General features: G+C 34.7%; 1 protein-coding gene and 1 non-coding gene across 4 annotated transcripts in view; both read right to left on the bottom strand.

Moving 5' to 3' along the window:
• The window catches only part of RICTOR (RPTOR independent companion of MTOR complex 2), a 125,757-nt gene that overhangs the window by 88,809 nt on the left and 9,965 nt on the right, over window positions 1-26,983 (bottom strand). The gene's annotated exons all lie outside the window — the stretch shown is intronic.
• LOC123648717 lies at window positions 14,209-14,316 on the bottom strand. The gene has a single exon (XR_006738737.1). It is a non-coding gene; the product is annotated as a U6 spliceosomal RNA (small nuclear RNA).

Raw genomic sequence — 26,983 nt, forward strand, 5'->3', positions numbered from 1 at the left:
TAATGGAAAAAATAAACACCTTAGAATGAAAAAGAACTGCATTCAAATCTAGCTTATTCACCCATAAACCTTAGCCTTGGCTAAGTCACTTAACCTCAGGGGCATCCATTTTCTCAATCTAAAGTGGAAACATTTACCTACCCTGAAAACACTGTTGCAAAATGTGAGATGTAACTTCCTTAGCACAGTGCCTAGCCCATAATGGCTACTCAATAAATATTAACAGCTATCATTAAAAGTTATTTATTTAGCATAAATAATTTTTATGGACTAATCATGTGAAAGTTATGTGGTTAGCCCAAGAAAATGTTTAATTCACACATTAGTCTGTCTAATAAATTTTTATTATGTGGGTTTTACTGCATTACTTTTATAATCCAAGATTTGTTCATTTTTAAAGTAGAAACAATTACCTTTCAGAGATATATTAATAATTGAATTAGATATTCCATATAGAAATGTTCAACTCACAAAGTGTTATACAAGTATTGGAAACTATGGCCCTCTTTCTCTTATTTAGTGTGAATGACGTGAAATCATTTAATAGGCTGGGAGAATTTGTTTTGCTTATATTAATATAAAAAGCAGTAATGATATATATTAATACAATTCTATCTAACATTATTATATAATAAAACCTCAAACAAATAAACCCCTGAAGAAACTATTTTTTAGTCATGTAAGAGTAGTAACCTATAAAAAATTAAGGGGGTTCTCAGTACAAGCTTAATAAAGCCAAATATAACTCAACAGGCCACTTTGTTGTCATAAGTATATTCTTAGAATATGTTTCACAACACCTAACTGTCACTTTAAAGATAAACCCTCAATTCTTAATGCACTAACTTATCACTTACCTAGCCTTTAATTTCCCAACATTTGTCTTACCTAAACTCTTTATTTTGAATGACTTGTCATATACTCTAGACTAGAGCATTATCTGTATATAATAATTTCCAATGTTTTCACTCCAAAGTGAGACAGTAAAAAAAAGGTGAGCATTTATAACATGAACCAAAATTCTATGAAGGTTCTAAAGCTCCAGGAGAGCAAGGGGAACAATCTTGCTTGCAACTGTATCTCAGGTGCCTAGCAGTCCCTGCCACATAAGCTTCTGAGAATTATTTTTCTATATTAAAAAATAAATATGTATGTGAATAAACTGTTTTGAAGAAAAACCAAGTTGTTGCTGCTAACAGTACTCAGGAAAAGAGGGATCCAACCAACGTTTACTGAACATCAACTGTATGTCTGGTCATGTCCTAATTCTAGTTAGTATTGGTTATTACCCCTACCAATAGCCCTATGAAGCAAAACAGCAAGAGGACAGGGAGAAAGAAAAAGAAACTGTAAAAGGACTGTATGAAAGGAGGGTCACAGGTGTATAACGGCATACCAGGCAGCATGGACCTAAGGAAACTTTTAGTTCCTCCCATTATTTCTATTCCTCAAGGCTGCTTCAAACAAGGCTTCACACGCTCATTAGCTCTTTCTAATTAAAATCATTCATAAGGCTGGACGCTGACCAGAATCTTAAAACATGTCTAATTGTATCTTCATTTATCTTCTCTATCCATAACTGTTCAGAAACAATGATTATTGTAAATGATTGGCCAAGCTTCTTGATAACAGCCTTGAAGAGGCAGTGAAAACAAAAGGCAGTTAGGCAAACTGTGAGTGATTACTGTTCCTTTAAGTTCTTTTCCACCTTATGGAAAATCTCTCCGTAAAAATTATCTTTGACTTTTTCCTCTCCCTGATCTCCCACCTCAAACTGGCCAAGAAGTTATTTACTCCTTTCCAATGTTTCTGACACCCCTTCCTTCTTTTTATTCTATCAACCACCACCACATTTCAATTGTTCTTCTACCTTACACTTAAATTATGGCAAAATCTATACAACAGATTCCTCGTGCTTATATTGTTTTCCCTTCTAATCCAGTTTCCATACCATTCAGAGATTAATTGTAAAAATATAACTTTTATCATCTTATCTGCCTTCCTGAAAATTTAAAAAAGAAATTGGGAGTGGGAGTACAGATGACAATATTTTCTGTGATTTATCTGTGAATACGCATAAAAAAATACTTAAGCAACAAGCCAGAAACATTGGGTACATACAAGATTTTAATATTATGTCAAAACTAAACAACTATAAAAATCTGATATGTAATTATGTCTTTAATATAATCTGTGATTCTTGTGAGCAGACATAAATGACTAAAAGTATTAATATATGAAAATTACTATAGTTAGTATTACCTTTGCAAAAAGCCAGAGGCAAAACTGTCTCCTCCAACAGCTAAGACACTGGGAATACATCTTCTCACCCTTATCCACAAGTCGAAAAAATGAGGAAACATTGCTTTAAACTATCTAACATTTCCTGAAATTCTTACAATTATTAACTTCAAAGAGTTATATAATTTAGGAAGGAAAGGATCCATCCCAAGGATAGCATTCTGAGGGCCTTCTAAATTATGATAACTCTAACGCAGGAGAAGTCAGAACTTGCCAAGAGAAGCTATTCCATCCTCAGATAGAGTAATAGAGCATTTTTTTCTTATACTGATGCCAAAATCTGCCCTTTTATAATTTTTATCCATTTGTTCTAGCGTAACCATCTGGAATACCGAACAAGTATTAGCTTCCCTTCACATGCTGAAATAACCATTTTTCCTCTCAAGCAACTGTAGCAGGTAATAATCTTCTTTTAATCATTGGTATATTTTAAATATAAACATGCAACAGTGGAAACAGGAAAGGAAAACCTATCAATCAATTACAATGGCAAGTAAATCAGCTTAATTGGGTTATACTGTTCCTAAATGTTAGGTTTATCATGCTAAAAGCTGAACAAGGACTTCATTTCTGGTTCTGCACATAAGGAAATTGGAAGTCATCACACCATTCTAACAAGTAAAAAGCTGAACAGACCAAAAAATCAACAACTCTTGGATTCCTAAAAGAGGTGAGGACACAGAGCAAAATCACTGCTCCCATGATCAGAGAGACAGACACACAAATACAGGCAGTTACATATTACTGGAGCAAAAAACTTATGAGTGGAAACCTCTGTGAGACCAGTGCCTGGGTAGGAAAACCTATAGTGCAAGTGACAAATTGCTGGAGGCTCAGTGTGGATAATTCTTTAAGTGTTAAAAACACCAGGGGAACTCAGGCATCAGGGGCCCCCACATTTTTGTGAGTTTTACCTCTGGGAGCTTGACCAATTCTCACAGTAAACACTGAAGAAAAATCTCTTGTGCTTCTGGCAGAGGGAGAGGAAAAGGAACCATTTTGAAATAGGCCAAAGCACTTTGTTTTTCTTAGCAAGGCCTGCCCTTAGGAGAAGCTATATAACCAGAACCTGATCTGCTGAGGTTTTATCTGACCTGGGGAAAGGGAAATACCCAACTCTAGCCAGCTCTAGCTTTCCACTGAAATAAAAATGTCAAGTTGCATCTCATGCTAGCCATCCTGTCCCACCTAAGAGGGGAGTAAAAACAAAACAAAACAGAACAACCCTGCAAAACATTTGTGAAGTTCACAGTCCAGGGCACAGGCTCACTAAAAGACTGAATGAAACCTATTATAGAACATTTCCCCTCCCCATGACATTACTAAAGGCCTATTTACAGCAGTTCCTTTTACCAGGTACGTCTTATCTGGCTATCGAAAAAAAAAAATTACAAGACATAAACTAAAATGCAAAAAATACAGTATGAAGAGACAGAGTAAGCATCAGAACCAGACAAGGCAAAGATCTTGCAATTGTCAGACCAGAAATTTTTAAAAATCTATCATTAATATGCTAAGGGCCCTAATGAATAAAGTAGACAGCATGCAAGAACAGATGGGCAATGTAAGCAGAGAGACAGAAATCCTAAGGACCAAGAAGAAATGCTAGAGATCAGAAATAAAGAATGCCTTTGATGGGCTTATTAGTAAACTGGACACAGCTGAGGAAAGAATCTCTGAACTTGAAGATAAAAAGAAACCTCCAAAACTGAAAAGCAGAGAACAAAAACTGAAAAACACAACAGAATATCCAAGGACTATGGGACAACTATAGAAAGTGTAACATGCATAATGGTAATACCAGAAGAAGAAAGGAACAGCAATATTTGAAACAACAATGACTGAAAATTTTCCCAATTAATGTCAGACATTAAACCTCAGATCCAGGAACCTCAGAGAGCACTAAGCAGGATAAATGCAAAGCAAAAACAAAAACAAACAAACAAAAAACACTACACCTACGCATATCATTTTCAAGCTATAGAAATCAAAGATAAAGAAAAAATTCTGAAAGGAAGAAAAAAACATCTATAGAGAAACAAAATAAGAATTACATCTGACTTCTCAAAAACTATGCAAACAAGAAAAGAATCGAGTGTAATATTCAAAGTGTTGGGGAAAAAAAAAAACCAACCTAGAATTCTGTATCTTGTGAAATTATCCTTCAACAGTGAAGGAGAAATACTTTCTCAAACAAAAAGTGAGAGAATTTGTTGCTAGTAGACTTGGCCTGCAAAAAATGTTAAAAGAAGTTCTTTAAAGAAAAGGATAACAGTATGTCAGAAACTTAAATTTTCATTAAGAAAAGAGCATTAAAGAAGAAATAAGTGGAAAGTAAAATTGAATGTTTCATATGGCAATTTTAGAACAATGATGAACTATAAAGCAGTTCTTGAGTGGGAATGATATTGATAGACACAGGGCAACATGGACAGCAAGATGGCACTGGGTCCCTTTGACATGCCCTTTGTTTCTCTACCCAACTTGGGGAAAACTTTTGTCATTCTTTAGAAGTCTAGCTCAGATTAGGTGTATAAAAGGTTTTTGCCTGACCTACAATATTCTCATAACACATTCTTCACACTATTGTTATAGTAGTTATGACATAGTACATATATCTGATTTGCCAGGGTTCCAATTTCCACCTGTTGTTCCACTGAAATTATTAATACCACCTTTCACTTCCAAAAGTATCCAGGTTGTATTACAAATAATGATTATAAATATGATCACCCTAAGCACAGATGGTTATACTTCAACTGCAGCGTCTGTTTTTTGTAGGACTACATCTGCTCTATTACCTTCTTCTGCCAGAGACTGTAAGAGAATAGTTTTGGTGGCTTCTTGTACCAGTGTCCTACTCTTATAATAATGATGGCAGGAAGAGGTATAGAAACTTCTGATTTGTATCATATTAAGATTGTCTTCCCAATGACCCAGGGGTTTAGATCTCTTTTTCTCTCTTTCAATTTTCAATTATAAATTTACCTCATTTTACACTTTCCTCTCTATGTTTAGATAAAAACATATCTTCCTTTCTATGATTCTAAAGGATTGCTCACTTTGGTTTCAAGGGGAAAAAGTTACATATCAATGGAAGAAAAAAAAAGGCCTTGTTGAAAGTTTATCATTTTGTACCTTTGGATAAAGTAAACAAGGGGCATCTACCAGCCCACTGATGTGATTGCTTGGACTGGTTTATTACAAAAATGTTATCCTATATTGTAAGTGTCAGATTCAGACAAGGATTGACCTAAGTATAGAAGATTATAAATAGAGAGTGAGCTGGAAATAATGATTCATTTGAACAGAACTTTTATTAAAAGTCATATGACTATATAATCTTAATCATTAGAAGCTATAACGTGTATTTTAATTCATTTGTTTAGCATATATAAATTAAGTTGATATAAACAGCTCAAAATATTTTAAAATTAAACTTTAAACAATGGTGCTCCCAAAATTCTTTAAAAAAAATTTAGAACACGAACATTATCAATAAAATAGAACACAGGTTTTCCCCTAGATTGTATTTAGCCATTTTGTTACTTATATAATTTTTAAAAATAAATTTATTCAATAAATGACAGTTATCTATCCTGGAAGTCGCTTTGTACATCTACATGGATATTTCAATTTCTAAGTTTTAGTCAATAATACATTTCAGTGCTCATCATGGGCCAAATACTGTGCCAACTGCCAGGGGAGGAACATTAGAAAGTCTAAGATACAGCCTCAGCCCTGGAGATCAAAATTAAATAGGAAAAGAGACGGATATATCCACATAATAGTATTACAATATAATAGAGAGATAGGTATTAAATACTATGGGAACGAAATAAAGGAGGGTGTTTAATAGAGACTTCACTAGAGTGAAAGACAAGTGAGGACAGGAAACCTGTCTGTTCACAGATGCATCCCTGTCCTCTGGCACAGTGCAAGGCTCATGGTGGATTGTCAATAAACAGTGCTTGAAAGACCAAGAGAGAGAGTAAGTGAGACAAATCTTATTTGGGGATGCTTAACATTGGGGCTTATTCTTGACAATAAGCAGTAAGTCTTATAGCCATATAAAATGTGAAGAGCAGTATGCACACTAACAAGGAAACAGGAAAAAAAGGTATTTTTCTCAATGAACTCAAGGAACATGCAAGAAATGCTGTATCCCCCAAAAATAGGATGATAGAGAATAAAGGAAAACAGAGCTGGTTTCCCATGGCTTTCTAAGGCATGTTAAGAAACTTAGATATCTCTGGGCGATGGGTAATTATTAACAAAGACATTTATGCAAGTAAATGGCATGATCAATTGGTTCTGTGTTATAGAAATACAACTTTGGAGAATGGACTGTAGGGGAGGAGAAGGGCAAGTTTAAATGGAGTTACAAAAATTTTCTAAGCAAGAAACTTCATCAATAACGAATGAGAGATGGAGAAAAGACAGGGGGCAAAATCAAGGATGAATCCTAGATTTCTTGATTGGCTAAACTGATATTCACTGATTCCATTCATTGACAGGAAATCCTAGAGCAAGTACAGATTTACAGAAAATTTTCTACCATTGTAGTAAGCATATGCACTAAAAATAAACAACAAACCCTTACAATGTTAAGTGTTAAAATGATGAGACAAAATAAGACTTACAGACCATCAGTTTTCAAATCTGTGTTCTTAAAAAACATGTAGTTTATTATAAAAAATACCAATTCCAGAGTCAAGTATGGCTAGAAAGCAGTTCACAGTAATCTGCATTTATAGGAAGTACTCCAGTGATCCTTATCCACACTATAACTTGAAACACACTGTAAAGACTGCCAGAGTGTTATACAGCTGGATTCTGATATCCCTTTGGATTATGTGATGTGAAATCTAAAAGAGATTACAACCTACTCTATGAAATATTCTTCTGTATCATCTTCAAATGTTACAATATAAAACAAACACCAGTGACATAAAAATAGTAATTACTAGTACTGTACATAGAGCCTATATTGTGCTATTTTTACATGATCTTTTTTAATCTCTACACCAACTGTATAAGGTAGGTACTATTACTATTGTCCTCATGTTAAGAAATGAGGCTCAGAGACTTTAGTTCACTTGCCAACACTTCAAAGTCACACAAATACCAAAAGTGGTAATGAGATTTGAACCTAAGCAGTACGATTCTAAAGCCCACCTTTTATTCCTCAATATATAATGCACTACAGACTACCTCATTATATTGCCTTTCATAGGAGAATGTACCTTCGGTGTTCATACCAGTTTATAATTATACATTCATTTGTATGATTGTTTGACATTTATCTCCCTATACTGTTACTCTGCTTTAGTTTACCACTATGGTATCATCCTAATACCAAAAACAATGGCTGGCACATAGTAACCACACTCAAAAAATATTTGTTGAGTAAGTGACTATACTATTCAGAAATAAGTACATAAAAACTTTAAAATATACCAAGCTCTGTTTCTTGATCTGAGTGCTAGTTTAACCTCACCTTAATTAGAGTGGCTGTTATCAAAAAGATAAAAAATAACAAAAGCTGGCACGAACGTGGAGAAAACGGAACTCTTATACACTGTTGGTGGGAATGTAAATTAGTATAGCCATTATGGAAAACAGTACAGAGGCTCCTCAAAAAGTTAAAAATAGAATTACCATATGGATGATCCAACAATTCCATTACTGGTTATATATCCAAAGGAAATGAAATCAGTATGTCAAAGAGATATCTGCACCCCCCATGTTTATTTCAGCACTATTCACAAGAGCCAAGATATAGAATCAACCTATGTGTCCATCAACAGATGAATGGATAAATGTGGCATATATACACAATAGAATATTATTCAGCCATAAAAAAGAATGAAATCCTGTCATTTGTAGCAACATGGATGAACCTGGAGGGTTCATGTTAAGTGAAATCAACCAGGCACATAAAGACAAATATCACATGATCTCATTCACATGTGGAATCTAAATAAGTTGATCTCATAGAAGCAGAGAGTAGAATAGTGGTTACCAGAAGCTGGGGATGGGGAGTGGGGTGGGGAGTGGGGTTGGGGAAAGATTGGTCAACACTTCAAAGTTACAGATAGACAGGAAGAATAGTTCTGGTGTTCTCTTGCATAGCAGGGTGACTATGATTAACAATATTGTATTATATATTTCAAAATAGCTAGAAAAGAGGGTTTTGAATGTTCTCATCACAAAGAAATGATGAATGCATGAGGTGACTGCTATGGTTTGAATGTCCCCTCAAAAACTCATACTGAAACTTAATCTCCAGTGTGGCAGTACTGAGAGGTGGGCACTTTAAGAGGTGATTGGATCATGAAAGCTCTGGATGGATTAATGGATTATCATGGGAGAAGAACTGGTGGCTTTATAGGAAGAGAAGACACCTGAGCTATTAATAGCTCCTCGGCAAGCTGCACCCCAATGCCATGTCATGCCTTTCACCACCTTGGGACCCTTTAGAGAGTCCCTACAAGCAAGAAGCCTCTCAGTATATATGGCCCCATGACCTTGGACTTCTCAACCTGCGTAACTGTAACAAATAAATTCCTTTTCTTATAAATTACCCCGTTTCAAGTATTCCATGAGAAGCAACAGAAAATGAACTAATTCAGGAAATGGATATGCTAAATACTCTGATTTTATTTTTATATATGTATACACATATCAAAACATCATACTGTACTCCATAAATATGTAACTATGATATGTCCATTAAAAATATTTTTTTTTTAAAAAAGACCTTTAAAATATGCCAAACTCTGCTTCTTGATCTGGGTACTGGTTTCACAGGTAACCCAATCTGTTGAAGATTCACTGAGCAAAACACTTACAATAAATTCACTTCTTTCTAGGTATAATTCAATAAATAGTCAAAAAACAAGAAAGAAAAAATATTTTGTGTTACATTGCCAGATACTACAGACTATATATATTCTCTTTATATAGTCAACAGGAATATGCTACCCTAACTTGACTTTTCAAAATCTGGCATTTATTAAAAAAAGAAGTCTCCAGGTCAGAACTGTAAATATTAAAACATAAGAATTAACAATGGAAATACTGTCTTACGATTAATTATAATAACGATAGCTATATGGAACTGCAGACCATTATCCTAAGTGAAGTATCCCAGGAATAGAAAACCAAACACCGTATGTGCTCACTAATAAGTGGGAGCAAATAGATGGGCACACTTTGAGCATAAACCAACATAAAGGAGATGAGAAACCAAGAAGGTAGGAGGGTGGGTATGATACAAAAACTGACCTATCAGGTACAATGAACACAATTCTGGTGATGGGCACATCAACAGCCCTGACTTAAGCATTATACAAGATATCCATGTTACAAAAGCACTTGGACCCTTTAAATTAATATTTTGAAATAATAATGATAGCCAATAATATGGACATATATAAAGAGCAAATAAAAAAGATCATGCTGCTTCAAAATGTTATCTATTTTCCAAACTCTGAAAACCAAGAAGACATGAAATAATACAATTCTCCCAAAACCTAACCAAACATCTTTCTATTGCTTTGAAAAAGAATCTTACTTTCTAAGGTAAGAACAAACCTATTTAATATAATTAACAATGTAATGGTCTTCACCCACTCAAATTTGTCAAATATAAAATTTTTTAAATGATAATGCCTAGGAATACAAAAAGAAAGTGGTAGACAGAAATTTAAGCCTGCTACCTATCTTCAGAAAATCACATTCCTGATTCTTCTCTACCCCACTCCCTCAAGTATTATATTTACATTCACACAACACTAGAAATCATGTTCCCAGGTTGCACTGTTGGAGAAAGAACTAAACCCTAACCATTCACCTTACCTAATCCTCTAATCATTTCATCCCTGTCTATTTTTACATGGTAAGTAATTAGAGAATTTATAAAGATTTTCTGGCACAGACGTTTAAGGTAGAAAATGGGTAAGAACTACTCAATGTAAAAAAAGTATCAAGTACTTTCTTAGAGTTCATCTCCTTCCCTACTTCACAAGAAAGCCAGAATCAAGCACTGGGGCTCATAACACCTGTTATAAGATAAATTGTGGTAAAGAACAGAACCAAATTCCCAAAGCACTTTTACTTTGTATACAAACATTAACACAAAGTATACACAGGCATATATAAAAAATTCACAAAGGCCATTCACCAGGCTACAGAAATGGTTATCATTCAAAGAAATCTTTGTCATTTATAATATTTTAATGTTATTTTTCTGCAGAAAAACAATATGAAAAATGTAGTCTACAACTAGAACCTTTTCTAAGATAGTAAAAATAACTAAAAGCAATTATTATTTAAAGATTACAATTACTGCCTGTTCCGCTACAATTTCTACATCTTAATCCATTATATTTTACAAAGATACTTGTAAAATCATTAGGCTTCCACAGTCCCCTTTATTATAAGAGAAAAATTCTGTTTGTCTTTGAAACAATTCACTATGTAAATGAACCCTGTGAAAGAATGGAACAGCTGTGCCTAAAGGCTGAGACAATTAATTGTGATATACACCCAGTCTATTAGAATTATTTAGAAGTCAGTTGTACATTTTGCATGTACAGCTACTTTCTTGTTTCTGTTTTTCTCTAAGAAACAAGGCTATAGTTCAGACCACTTGTCTGACAGGTGGCTTCTAGGAATGTAGTTAAGAGGCTTCCCTCTTAGAAATGAATAAGGAAGCAGGTACAAATACACCTTGACTACAGAACACTCTATTTGACTATGGGTTTGAAACCTTAAAAATATATTGTTACCATGTTATTTTCTAATCTTTCCATTTTCTATTCTTGATTCCATATCTTATCTCATTCCAATATTGCTATCATTAATTATTTACTATTTCTCATGAATCTTCAGTCTCTTTCACTCGCTCTGTCTTAAAAAATGCTTCTGCCCACTGTTTCTCATTTTTGAAACATTACTTTTCTTTTGCCCAATCTGAGATGCAACTGCATTTATTCTTACCTCATCATCTCCTACATTCCATCAACCTAGTATCTAGGCCATCATTCAAATGAAGCTGTCCCCCTCAAGCTTACCATTTGCCCAGTTCAAAGGTTTTTCTCCTCAGCTTCCCAAACTCTGACTTCTTCATTATAATATTAGCCAGTGCTAACCAAATCCACCTTCTTTTCCATGGTTTCTGCAACTACACTGTCTCAGTCCTTTTCATACTTATTTCTCTTTGCTCCTTGTATCTTGGTCTTAAAGGTTTATATTCCCTCCTCCTGTTCGACGTCCTTTAACATTACTTTAAGTTCTATATCCTTTGCCCTCAGGTTTCTCTTTTCACTGTCTCCATTAACTTTAACGAATACAAGTGAACACTGTTTTAAAACTTCAATTCTAAACTTTAATCCATGATTAAAACAACACATCTCAGTCTGTATGTTTTGTGGTCTGTCTACCTCAAATTTAGCATGTTCTATCATTAAATTAATTCATCCTAAAAAAAAAAAAACTTAAAAAAAACTTCCTTCTTCAGACATTACTACTGTTAGAAATTTTGGACTCCATGGAATCCACTCATATCCAGGCAGTTACTAAGTATCACCGAGACATCTTAGTATATTTATCTTAATAACCTCTTATATAGACTATAGCACAACAATATCCTGTTTTAATACACTATTAAGTTCTGAATCAGTACTTTATAAATATTACCATATTTAGTATCCTGTTTATGAGTTTATGCTTATAGTTGTTTAAATGCATCAAAGAAGACACAGCTCACCTAAAATTAACAGAACAAAAACACTGGCTAATCTCAAGCCTCATGCATGAAAGGAAACGTATGTTAAATTAAGCCTTTTCATGAACCTTGGTCACTGATGACCCTATAATCCTCCAAAAATACCATAATGCACAATTCACATAATTGGACAGTCATAAATAATTGCATAACACTAATAGTCAAAATCTAAAAATAAATTTACAAATGCTCTTTGAATTTAACCTTTAAAACCTTTGAACTATTAAAAATAAAACCAGTATAATGGATTTTAGACATATCTTGTAAAAATAATACATTTATGTTTATTTATGCATTCTGATAGCACCTTTGAGATATATTTGTTCTCCATACTTCTACTATAGGACCATGATCTTTCATCTGAAATTTTGGGATTAAAGGTTTAGGAATTCAAAACTTTTTATATAAAAATTAATATGCCATGGATTTAACATCCTCAAACAGGGTTAGGAGCAGAACTGCCTATTCACAAACCGTAATTTCTTTTTAGGTAAAACACATGACTAGACACACTAAGTGAGATAAATATTAATAATACAAGTTTCGGTCAGGACTCACTGCCAAATGAGTTTAGGTTAGGTCAGGTTTTATCAGATCAAATTATTTATGGAAAAAGCTTTCATTTTCAGAGTTTTGGAGTTTTCAAAGTTGTGAAGAGACTGTGGGCCTGTACAATTAATATTACCAAACTGAAGATCTTGCATTCTTTTCTACAACAAAGTTATTGAAAGTGTTATTTTTTCCATTCTTCCAAAGACACAAAATATGTGGCAATATTGAAGTATAAATTTAAATCTTAAGTTGGAAAGAGTTTAATAAGAAATAAACCTATCACTCCAGAAATAACTATTGTTTGTCAGCAGAAATAATTTAATCCCAAACAAAGAGTTTTTCTACCAATTCAAGACAAAAACTTTGGCCGTTTAGGATAAAAATACTAATGGAAAAAAGGGCTTGTAGCCTTCAGAATAACTACCTGTCTACTAAAGTGTGTCTGTGGACAAACACCTGGGGGCATGGTATAAAGGCAGAATCTTGGGTCCTTCCAGACCTACTGAATCACTTTATTATAGGAAAATCCTCATGTGGTTCACTGGTACATTTATGCAGAAAAAAGTTAACCTAGCAGGCCTGCTTATCCTTAAAAAGGCCTACTTACGGCCGGGGGCAATAGCTTACTCCTGTAATCCTAGCACTCTGGGAGGTCGAGGCAGGAGGATCATTTGAGGTCTGGAGTTCAAGACCAACCTGAGCAAGAGCACAGACCCCGTCTCTACTTAAAATAGAAAAAATTAGCCAGGAATGGTGGCGCGGTTCCTGTAATCCCAGCTACTTGGAAGGCTGAGGAGGATCATTTGAGCCCAGGAGTTTGAAGTTGCTGTGAGCTAGGCTGACGCCACAGCACTCTAGCCCAGGCAACAGAACAAGACTCTGTCGCAAAAAGAAAAAAAAAAAAGTCTCCTTACAAGGTTGACCCTCAGCTGGCACATGAGAACTTAAATCTTAAATTTTAGGAGGGTTCCCTAAGTGGGGGTAAGAGGGGCTCACTGGGCCCAAATTGTCATACACTTGCTTTCCTCTTTAGGTGTAGAATTTTGTTACCTGCCAGGCAGAGACTGCCTACTTGGTAAACCCTAATAAAAACCCTGGGCACTGAGATTCCCTGGTGGACAACATTTCATGTGTTGTCATAATTCATTGCTGGAGGGAATTAAGCACGTCCACTGGGAGAATACTCTAAAAGCTTGCACTGTTTTCCCCCAGACTTTGCCCTATGCATCTTTTCCCTTTGCTGATTTTGTTTTGTATCTTTTTGTCATAGTGAGTCCTCCTAGCAAATAATTCAACATAGGGCTGGTGTCTGGGACCTCCAATAAAACATTTACGTTTCAGAAGCTCTGCTCTGAAGAGCCCACATAGAAATCCTATTCCCAAAGCTTAAGAGCAGGACATGAAGGCTGTGGGCCAGTGCAAGACAAACAATCCATTATACATAAGTGAGACCTTAGGAAAGTCCCTCATAAGAAAAAGAATGAATTAGAAGAGCATCCATCCAACAGAGGCAAACAACAAAGAAAAGCAGCTCCGGGTAAAGTTTTAAACAAAATAAAAACAAAAAGAGACTCTGAAACTCTTTTCTTCTTTTTTTTTTTTTTAATTTTTAGATGCTAATCTTCTCTGTATCGTTCTAATTTTAGTATATGTGCTGCCGAAGCGAGCACGAGACTCTGAAACTCTGAAGACACTACATGTGGCTTTAGGACACAGATGTACTCTTTTGCATGGTCAAAAAAAAAAACCGCCAAGGTGAGAATTTTAATTTAAAGTAGTCCTGGTCTACACTGTTCTCAGGCAGCAGGCAGAAGTAAATTCAACTATCAACCACTTCCCACCAACTCACCCACCCACCCAACCAGGTAAGCACCCTCAGCCTGGGTAACCTAACAAATATAAGGGCCCAACCAAAAACCACAAAAACACAAGAAAATAGTAAAATAAGCCATTATAAACAGAAATAAAAAACAGGGAAAAAAAGACTTTAAATATTAGAATCATCATATCATATACATACAATGAAATAATAATTATGTTTATATATCTAAAGCAAGGGAGTTGGCAAATTTATTCTATAAAGGGCCATACAGTAAACATTTTAGGCTTCAAAGTTCATACAGTCTCTGTTTCAACTTAACTCCACAGTTGGAGCACCAAAGCACCCATAGAGATACTTAAATGAACATAGCCATGTCCCAATAAAACTTTATTTACAAATGCAGCAGCAAGCAGATTTGCAAGTCATAATTTGAAGGAAAGAAAGAACTGAAAAGATAACATTCAAGAGAGCATTAAAAAAAGACATTAAAGAGATCGAAATAGAATTTCTTCAAATAACTCAATGGGAGGGATACAGAATAAACACAGCTATAGGAAGAATTAATGAACTCAAAGACTTAGCTTAAGATATTATACAGAACTTGGCCCTTAAGGAGAAAGGAGATGAAACATGCGAAAGAGTTTAAAAAGCAAGAAAGATAATGAGAAAGTCTAACATACATTTAATGAGAGTTCCTAAACGGGATGACAAGAGAAAATTGGGAAATGCAATACTTAAAAAGACAAGCATTGAGACTTCTCTGGAATTATTTAAAGACCTGAAGTACTTAGAATTAGGATGCCCAATGAATCCCAAAGCAGAACAAACAACCATCTAAACACATTTTATTCATGATGTTTGCAACCAAAGCAAAAGAGAAATTGCTAATACAGGCAGAAAACACAAACTACCTAGAAAGACAAGCAATTCAATGAACAGCTTGCTTTTTACGTATTAAAAAAAAACTAAAAGTATGCTGACCTTGTATGAATCATGACTCAAAATACCTGTAAGACAATCAAGAAAATCTGAACACTGACTTCATATTAGATGATGTAAAAATTTATTGTTGATTTACTTAGTTGTATTAATTGGCATTTTGGCTGCATATTTTAAAAGTCCTTACCCCTTAGAGATACATACTGTGATGTACTTGCAAATGATATAACATATACATGGAATTTGCTTCAAAATGATCCATGGGGGTTGGGGACGGATACACAAATAAAATAAGACTGCCCCATATGTTTATAATGGCTGAAATAGAGTGACGGATCCATGAGGCTTCATTATACATTTTTCTTTAATTATGTGTGTTTGAAATTTCTTATAATGAAATATTTTTAATAAACATCTGATAATCCCAAGAGTTGACAAAAGTATGATCAACAGCAATTCTTACACATTGCTACTATGAGGATAAAGATATATAAATGGACAATCTCTCTCTCTTGCTTTGTGTATGTGTGTATATTAATATATATATCCACACCATATAACCAGTAATTGCACACCAAATCATATAACCTAGAGAAGCGTACACATGAGTACCAGGATTCAGGTACAAGACTAACTATAAAATCAATGTTTGTAACAGCAAGAAACTACAAATATCCATGATCAAAAGAACAGATAAGTAACTACTATTTACTAACACTTGCCCTCTTAGTTTCCACCTAATAGGCATTTGCCAGACACTGTGCTGGGGTCTTGAACAAATTTTCTCACTTAATACTTGTAATGAATGACCTTGTAAGATATATAATATTTCTACAAATAAAACAACTTAGGATCAGAAAATTACTATGTCTGATATTTCCTTGAAAATTGTGGAGCAAAAATCTGAATTCAGATCTTGCCTACTACAAACTCAGCTTTCATTTCATAGTAACAATTACGAATGTATGTTTTTCAAAAGAGGAGCAATAGGCTAATTTTCAAAAGCAAAATAGCCTTATATATAGACAGTCCCCAACTTACAAAGGGTTGACATAATTTTTTGGCTTTAAGATGATATAAGAGCAACACACATTCATTAAAACCATACTTTGAACTTTGATCTTTTCCTGAGCTAGCAATGTGTGATATGATATTCTTGTGATGGAGCAGCGAGCCACAGCTATCGGTCAGCCACATGATCACGAGGGTAAAAAACTGATACCCTACAATGTACTGTGTCATCAGCGTTTTTTGGATATTGGGGGATATTGTTTTGTGTTTTCTCATCCCATCATGTCTACAAAATGCTCATTTTAGACTTATGATATTTACAACTTACAATGGGTTAATAAGGACATGCCCCATCGTAAGTCAAAAAGCATTTGTGTAAAAAAGAACAACTTTTCACAGTATTGCAAAGGTAAACTGCAGTTAACCCAGACCTGTACAAATTACCAATAAACTCTGAAATAAAGAGGTTTTCCATAATTTGCAGTTCCTATTTTGTGTGAGCACACATAAAATAAAACCAATGGAGGCAGGTAGGGGGGTAGTGCTGGAAGGCAGAGAAAATGACTAGTTTATTCCAAGTAGTCCTCTTAATACTGTCAGTCTCCTCAAAGTACTCTGACAGCTGATCTACCTTTAGTACCTCAAAGCACACTGACAGCTAATCTACCTTTAGTACATAGAAAGCCCTCTTCTTTTATTAAAAGACTCACTACATTAAGTGATCTCTGAAGTTTCTGCTAGTTCTAAACTCTATGTCCTTATTCAGCTTCAGCTTTGTGGGTCACACCAGTAAACTTCAACCACACTATTTCATAACCCATAAAGCCCTTCTTTAGTGCAAAGCTTGGCTTACTAAGAATGCTCAGTTTAGACCAAGGGATAAATATCAAATAAAAAACAGTATCAGTTAAGAACAACATCCATGCTACTTCTAGCAATTAAACTTATACAACATGGAAGAGTGTTCAATTGATTAGCTTACACACAAACACTTTCATCTATTAATTTTTAAAAGCCAAATCACTAGCCAAAATTTTTCACAATCTCCTTCTTTAATTTATTTTAGGCTATTTCAATATCCCTGATGCACCTAACCAATAATACTTTTTATGGAAAATGCTAACAGTAAAAAATAACATAATATGTAGTTAAATCCTCCTTCTCTATTTGTTAAAAGTACAAAACATCCCTCAACTAAGAAACCAAAATGCAGACATTATTCAATTATAACTTGTTAGGGCAAAACAGGTTTCAACTCTAGTGTTGACCCTAGCACTACCAAGAATATTATCCTGAGGATTACAAACCCTCAATGTCACTCAGAGGAAAGAGTGGTTGGTGACTGCTGAGCAATCTCTGCCACAGCAGCACTCATGTATCTGCCAACCCTGAGGCATGATTTTAGTTCACCAAAGGCACAAATGTGCTTATGCTGTAATCTCTTTAAAAAATATTTAGGATCTAGCACAGTGCCTTGCAAACAAAAATAAATATGTATCAAATAAATGTCTGTTAAATCCACAGAATTAGAAAGCAAAAACAGGTAAATAAAGCTCATATTCAAAATAAAAATTTTACAAAAAATTAAAGAGAATAAAGGTTAACACTAACTTCACCCATTCTTCTATTTTCCTTATTTCTCTATACTCCCAAAGATAGATTCAACATCTAAATGAAAGCATCTAGCAGCAGGAAAGTAGACCAAATAAATAGAATCATTTTTTACAGAGATTAGAAAACATAAGGCTAGCAACAAGTCCCTTCTGGGCCTCCTGATTTGTCAATCTACCTTAACTATTCATTCAGTCTCCATTTTTTGAATGACATGCAACTATTTAGAACTTCTTTAAGAGCAAGTTCTGATTTACCTTGTAATCTCAACCTTCAGAGAACCTGACAGAATACTCTGTTTACGGCATACACTCATTAACTGAATGAACAAATGAATGAACTTCTACTCACAATGAAGAACTGTCATTAAAATAGTAGTTCAGGTGTTACTTGATAACTCCAAAATATTATATTAAGGTTATACATACATAGCTTACAAGGAAGTAAAAAATTAATACAACTATCATTTTTACATTTGGTTTTGCTGCTTTCCCCTCTTGAAAGACAATACAGTACTTAAGTGTCAAGTAATTCACACTGAATAATCTTGCCTGCCTTGTAACCAAAATTGAAGGATTAATTCATTCACTTATTCATTCAGCTAACCCTGATTTAGTGACACGTGCCATGCAAAGACTGCTCCAAGGGCTACAGTCTAGTCTCCATTAGAGCACAGTGATTTTTCTAATAATCAGATCACATTACTCCCCTGTCTAAAACCCTCTAATGAGTTCCCTTTGCAACTGTACTGGCTTCTCCAAGTTACTACTTGTCTACCTATCTCTTCTAATCTCATATTCCTCCACCGTCCCTCTCATTTTCAAGCACCAGCCGTACTGGTTCTTTCCTATCTCTGGACCTTTGTACCAGTTTTTCTTTCTACTTGGAAGACTTTCCCATCTTTACATGGTGCCTCCTTGTTAGTCCAATAACCAACTAAATGCTACTGTTGAGAAGCTTTCTGTGACAATTCCCCTAAACATCAGTCAACTCTCTTTCATGTTCCCAATTTTACATTATTAAGAACATTTATCAGTACCTAAAATTCTGTGTTCATTTGTTTACTGTCTGTGTTCTCCCCACTAGAATATAAGTTCCTCAAAGGTAGGGACTCTTTTCTTTCTCACCACTGAATCACCAGCAAAAGATCAGTACCTAGTACATAGTAAAGGTCAATAAATATTTGTCAACTGTGAGGGAAAGGCAGACATGTAAACAAAAGTAACACAATATGCTACAGAAGGCAAAAGGAAGAAGATGCTCAGCCCTGCTGGGGAAGATTGACTTTTTAGAAAACTTACTGATGGCTACAGTGAAGAGAGTAGATTGGAAAACAATAGAACTAGAATAGGGAGAGTAGTTATGAAGCCTATGTAATCATCCAGAAAAGAAAATGAGGGCCTGAATAAAGGCATGGCAAAAAAAATGGAAAAAATAGATTTTACAAGTATTTCAGAGATAAAATCATTACCACCTGGCTGCAGATTTGATGTGTGGAATAAGGACAAGAAACGAGGTTAAGATGTCTCTTCAGTGTCTCATTTGGCCCAGTTAAGGTACTGCTCTTAACCCACATGGGAAATACAGACAGACTTTTAGGATAATAAGATAATTAATAAGTCTGAAATCTATTAAGTTTTATGTACTTGACTACATGGTTAAGATGTTAAGTGAGCAGTGAAAAATTGGTCTGGAGCCCTCAAGCTAAAACACAAATTTGATAGTCATTTATTCAGTCAACAAATATTTATCCAGCACATACAAAATGCCAGGGCTGTTTTAAGAACTGAGAAAACAATGGTGAACAAAACAAACTACTTGTCCTCAAAAAACTTACATTCTAGGGAGACAAATAACAAATATATACTATAATGTGAGTAGTGGCAAGGGCTATGAAAGAAAAAGCAATACTATAAAAGAATGGAAAGTGATGGAGATGAGGGCTACTTTAGACAGAATGACCAGAGAAGGCCTCACTAATAAGGTGACATTTCAACAGAGTTGAATGAAGTGAAGGAGTAAGTATTAATAATACAAATATTGGAGGAAGAACAATTCAGACAGAAAATAACAGATGTACAAAGATACTAAGATGAGGAATGACCAGCAAGGAAATCATTTCACCAAACATAGTGAATAAGGGGTAAAGAGTTAGGAAATGAGAATGACTATAGAGGTAGCCAAGGACTGATTACAATGGCAGTCACTGCATATAGTGGTGCTTTATTAAAAACATTACCCATCTTGTGCATACCACATTACAGTATCTAATACAGTGCTGAAAAAAGAGCAGGTGTTTAATGAATTCTTTTCAAATACATGAGTGAATAAATTAATGGATTAATGAATTCCAAAATGTAAGCCAGATTTATTAATAGATCTGACCATTTCCCAAACTCCAATTCATCTTCAAAGGATATGCCAAACAGCAATTTAAAAAACTAATAAAGGACAAATTTAAAGGACTTACAGCTTTAGCAATCTTCAGGAGCAGAATTTTAAAAATTTTGAATAGTAGAAACATCACTAGGATAATAAGTACATGCCCTTCCAAACAGATTGCTTAAAAAAAAAAAAACAAAAAAAAACACCTACTTAGAAATATATTATTTCTGGAATGTCTGCTAAAACAATATAACACTTGATAAACCCTTCACATTTGGCAATGTTCTAATAATCAAAATATCATTTTAGACACCAAGTTCTGATCGTGTTGGATGGTCAACAATTTACCATACTACTTCAGCTCTATTCTAGGAAAAGTCATTTAAAACAGTAGGGGAAAAAAATGACTTGCCAGTGCATACAAGAACAATAAGTAATACAATCCTTATTAAAATAATATAATCCTGGTTAAAAATATTTACTGCATTGTGCCATTTTTAATAGAATCAAACAAGTGATCACTTAAAATTAGTCACTAAACACAGGTATTCTTTTGGTGGCTAACAATTCATACTCCGTTCAAATCCACTCAGTGAACTAAATAGTCTAGGCTCAGAATCAGCAAGAATTTTTCAAGGTTATTAAATGTTTCCACCTTCAGGAAATTCCAAACTCATTGTTTTCCATCCTTCCAAAGAGTTTATGTATAAAAATGTAATACATTTCAAGTACTATATTTAAAATAAAATTAATACTAGTATTTCTTAATTATCAGCATTTATAAAAGACAATCAGAAACTTCTTTGCCTTCAGTATAACTCAATATTTGTTTCACTTTCACATTTACTCTATTGGTTTTGCATATTGAAATAAGTAAAATTTTCTTTATTCTACAAGTCTATGCAAAACATATGCTGCCAAGTTGCTGTCAAGTATTTAATCAATTTCCTATGAAATACTCTATTTTAATTTCTTGGGGGACAAGCACCAAGAGATAGGCAGTGGAATCTTTTTCTATTACAACTCTCACATTACCAACTCTTAGGGGGGAAAAAAAATCAGTGAAGAAAACTTTAAATAAATTTTTTTGTAATCCATGAGACAAAAATCAATCATATTGAAGCATTTTAAATACTTCTACATGAATAATACAAATGTTATTCAGAACTTGCAGGATGCAGATTAAGAAATACTTAGAAATGTATAGTGTCAGATCCTTATATTAGTAGAGAAGAATGGCTACAAATTATTAAGATTAGCATACAATTAAGACAAAAAAGAAGAGCAACACAAATTTATTTATTTATTTATTATTTCAGAATATTACAGGGGTACAAATGTTTTGGTTACACGGATTACTTTAGTACTGCTTGAGTCAAAGTCGTTAAGTGTGCCCATCACCCAGATAGTGTACATTGTACCTGTTAGGTATGATTTCACCCATCCCCTCCACCTGCATGATTTCCACTGAGTTTTGCTTCCATCTGTGCACATCAGTGCTGATCAGTTAGTTTCAATTTATTATTGAGTACATGTGGTATTTGTTTTTTCATTCCTGCAACACTTCACTTAGGAGGATGGTCTCCAGTTCCACCCAGATCGTTGCAAAAGGCATTAATTCATTTTTTGTGGCTGAGTAGTACTCCATGGTATACATATACCACATTTATTAATTCACTCTATCAACTGATAGGCACTTGGGTTGACTCCACATCTTTGCAATTGTGAATTGTGCTGCAATAAGCATTTGAGTGCAAGTGTCTTTTTGATAAAATGACTTTTTTTCCTTTGGGTAAATAGCCAGTAGCAGGATTGCTGGATCAAATGGTAAGTCTTTGAGGAATCTTCATACTATTTTCCACTGAGGCTGAACTAGTTTGCAGTCCCACCAACATTGTATAAGTGTTCCTTTCTCTCTGCGTCCACACCAGCATCTATTGCATAGCCACATGTGGAAGACTGAAACAGGATCCATATCTCTCACCACTCACAAAAATTAATTCAAGATGGATAACAGACTTTAAGATGTGAAATCGTAAAAATTCTAGAAGAAAATGTTGGGAAAACTCTTCTAGATGTCAGCCTACACAAAGAATTTATGAAGAAGACCTCAAGGTCAATCACAGCAACAACAAAAATAAATAAATGGGACTTGATTAAATTAAAAAGCTTCTGCCCAGTCAAGGAAACAATCAACAGAGCAAATAGACAACCTACAGAATGGGAGAAAATATTTGCATGCTATACATCTGATAAAGGGTTAATAACCAGAATCTACAAAGAACTCAAGCAATTCAGAAAGAAAAAAATCAAACAACCCCATAAAAAAGTGGGCAACATAAACAGAAGCTTTTCAAAAGATGGACAGACTAATGGACAATAAACATACGAAAAAATGCTCAACAGCACTAATCATCAGAGAAATGCAAATCAAAACCACAAGATATCAACTAATCCTAGTGAGAATGGCTTTTATCAAATAGTCCGGAAAACTTTAAATATTAAATTTTATTTTAAATCAGGGAACATAAACACTATCAAGTACAGCAAAAGAAAAATGTAATTCACCTATGTAGCATGTTCTCTTACAGTGAAGAGTCACCAGAAGGCTAGAAATAGCAAAATAGAAACAGAAACCAATGGGAGAGAGAAATTGAGAAAAACAAGGCAAAGAGAGAAACAATCAGAGATAGGTAATAACTATCAATGAGAGATCTTGGACTCTCTTACTTAGTCTCATAAATTTCTAATACACCTATTAGAAAATCAATCACATTACTTTATGATTTTCCTTGTGTGAAACCTGGAACAAGATAAGATAGCTCTAATGGTTGATTTTGAGCTCTATCTGCATAAAAAACAGAAAAACTAGGCAGACGTGGTAGCTCATGACTGTAATCCCAGCTACTTGGGAGGCTGAGGCAGGAGGATCACTTGAACCCAGGGGTAACAGGCTGCAGTGAGCTATGATGACTCTACTGCACTGTAGTCCAGAGAACAGCAAGAGACTTTGTCTCGAACAAAAGAAAAAAGGAAAAAAAAAAGAAAAGGAGAAGCATCTCTACTTTGTACTCTAACAACTTTTTAACTTTGATGCACAACTACATGTTGTAAATCTAACATATTACCAGATACTGATATTCTCACACGAGCATGCTATTGAACTGAGGACCAAATAATGTTTACCCTCTTCCCTTTTTCTCTATAGAAATACTAAACCAATTTTGGTAATCATCCCAGCAACTTAATCATAAGGTCAACACAAAACCTTTACTGAATTGGAATTCTAATTTTACCAGTTTTCTAATCTGTAGCTTTGAACTCTTTGTGGTAATTGGATTATCTATTTTTTCTTTAAATAGTCATTCAGAAAAAAAAAAATTCATCTATCTAGATGTGTTACTTGGCCAAACCTAATTCAATCAAAAGGTCAGCCTGAAGAGGTCGAATAAAACACACACAGAGAATGATTTAAAATTTTTAAATTAAGGTGGAATTACTATAATTATTTCAAACTCTATCATATAAATCCACTGTCAATCCAAAAGGAAACAATCCATTCACATCATGACATACTCGATACACATGAGCATATTTGGATTCAAGTAACTTTAGAGTTACATAACATGGTGATAAAACGTAACACTGGGCATGTGAAGCCAGACACAAAGGAGTATATACTGTATGAGTACGTTTTATGAAGTTCAAAAACAGGCTAAACTAATCTATGGTGTCAAAGTCAAGACAGTGGCTTCCTTGACAGGGGAAGTAGTGCCTGAAAGGAGACAGAACAGGAGTTCTATGGCATTGGAGTATTACATTTTTTGATCTGGGTTCAGATTACTCATGTGTTCAATTTCTCAAAATTCATAGAAGTGCACATTTATGACAAATACTTTTTGGATCTATGTTATCTTTCAATAAAAAAGTGTTCAAAACAGCAATGTGTTCTCTCCACATAGTTTTGAAGGCCCTCAACAATTTACCCCATCCTACAAATCCAATATAAATACTAAAATTCTATGTCCATATTTTTCCTTTCTCAGTAAAACATTTCATGCCTTTATTCATGCCCTAATTCCTCTTGATTTAACCACATCATACCAATCCAAAATTAAAACAATGCTCTACTTTCTAAGATTTTTTTCCCAGCTCACAGATCTCTCCCTTCTTTTTTTGCCTTTCTTTATTGACCATATAAATTATAACACCCAATATCTATTTACTGATATCTATGTGCTAAAACTGTAATAAATATTCTACAAATATCTCATTCACTCCTTAAATATATATTATCTCCAATGGAGATGAGGAAAACATGCTTAGAAATGGCAACTTACTCAAAGTCTTAAACTTCTCAGAGGCAGGATCAGTACTCAAATCCAGGCCAGGCGCAGTGGCTCACACCTGTAATCCTAGCACTCTGGGAGATGGAGGCAGGTGGACTGTTTGAGCTCAGGAGTTCGAGACCAGACTGAGCAAAGAAAGAGACCCCATGTCTACTAAAAATAGAAGGAAATTAGCTGGACAACTAAAAATATGTAGAAAAAATTAGCTGGGCATGGTGGCGCATGCCTGTAGTCCCAGCTACTGGGGAGGCTGAGGCAGAAGGATTGCTTGAGTCCAGGAGTTTGAGGTTGCTGTGAGCTAGGCTGATGTCTCAAAAAAGAAAAAAAAAGATTCAAATCCAGATCCAACTTGCTCCAAAGCTATGCTCTGATCTACAATGCTACACTGCCTTTGTATCATGTAGTTAACACTTTGTTAGATGTTATTTTGTCCATATTAATCATATTTTGTACCTTATCACCTACCTTCATATAATCCTACTATTCTTATTACATATATATGTATGACAAGTCTATACCAAGCCGTACTTCACCTACCTTAAACTACCCTATAAAGCAATTACCTATCTGGAAAATATCTAGAATATAAATGCAAGCACCCATAAAATGACAATAAAAATTCAAAATAGGAATTGTCACCAAGTTTATTCACTACAGGTCACATATATAATTGACAGTAGGGCCCTTAATCCTTCATAATCACAACCTATTTATCCTTCTTTTACAGATAATATTAACATAAGCCCAGTTATACAGTTTCCATTCTACAGCACAATAAAAGTAAAAAACTAAAGAAATAAAGGACTGCTAAATATAATAATAATTGAAATGTAAAGTGACAGCTGAGAGAAATGAAGCAGCATATAAGAATCAAAAGAGCAGTCAGATGTTAGAGGGCAGTAATAATTGTCTTCCTCCCACCCTAAACACAAAAATCAACATTCTAGCCAAAGAGAAAAAGTTAAAATATAGTTGGCATATTCTTCTCAAGAAAGGAGGAAAATACGTTAATATAACATCCAGAAACAGTATCCAAAATGGTTAAAACGTAGTTTCAGAACTTAGTTAATAACTTGCTTCCTGAGGGTTCCAAATCAATACTCTACAACAGTCATCCCAACAATTTTGGCACCCGGGACCAGTTTCATGGAAGACAATTTTTTCACAGACAGCAGGGGCAAGAAGGCAGGGGGGAGATGGTTTGGGGATGATTCAAGCTCGTTATATTTATTGTACAGTCAAACCTCTCTGGTAATGATAATCTGTATCTGCAGCTGCTCCCCAGCGCTGGCATCACCACCTCAGCTCCACCTCATAGCATCAGGCAGTAGATTCTCATAAGGAGTACGCAAACCTAGATCCTTCAAACATGCCGTTTACAGCAGGGTTTGCTTTCCTGTGAGAATCTAATGCCGCTGCTGGTAAGACAGGAGGTAGGAGCTTATGTAGTGATGCAAGCAACGGAGAGCAGCTGTAAGTATAGATGAAGCTTCGCTTGCTCGCCGGCTGCTCACCTCTTAACATGTGGCCTGGTTCCTAACAGGCCACGGACCAGCACAGGTCTGCGGCCTGGGAGGTTGGGGACCTCAGATTCAAAATATGGCAGCTGCTGCTACTATTTCTTGTAATCAAAGATGATGATTTAAACATTTAGTAATCAGAACAATGCTGGACAAATAACCGGTACTCAATAAATACTTGGAGACTGGCCTGTGTGACAAAAAGAGTAAGAATCTCTAATAGCATACAGCAGTATCCAACTTCATTACACTCACTACTTTTTATGTGTAAACACTTATCAAACAAAATAATTGTTTCAAAAGAAAGAACTAGGACCAATTACTGATAGTTATTCTTTCATTAGATTTTTGGCTAATTTAAGAGTTTTATTAGCAAACATAGCTGCTCAACAAAAGAGCAAACCACTGTGAATAACCTACCCATCACTGAAAGGTTTGAGTGATGGTAGATGACAGCTGTCTAATACTGCAGAGAAGATTCCTGCTTTGAGTGGGAGGACTAATGATTTCTAAAGCAGCTTCCAAATATTCTTGAAAATAAACATTTATACATATACATACCTTCCCCAAATCCATGCATATTGAAGTACCCCAGGTGAACACTTAGTGGCAATATATTTATTTTAAAGATAACTATACTTTTACAACATAGAAACAACCTTGATGTATGTGAAAAATTCCTCCTAGGACTCAAAAATCA

Source organism: Lemur catta, chromosome 12 (assembly GCF_020740605.2).
Source record: "Lemur catta isolate mLemCat1 chromosome 12, mLemCat1.pri, whole genome shotgun sequence".
Classification (NCBI taxonomy): Eukaryota; Metazoa; Chordata; class Mammalia; order Primates; family Lemuridae; genus Lemur; species Lemur catta.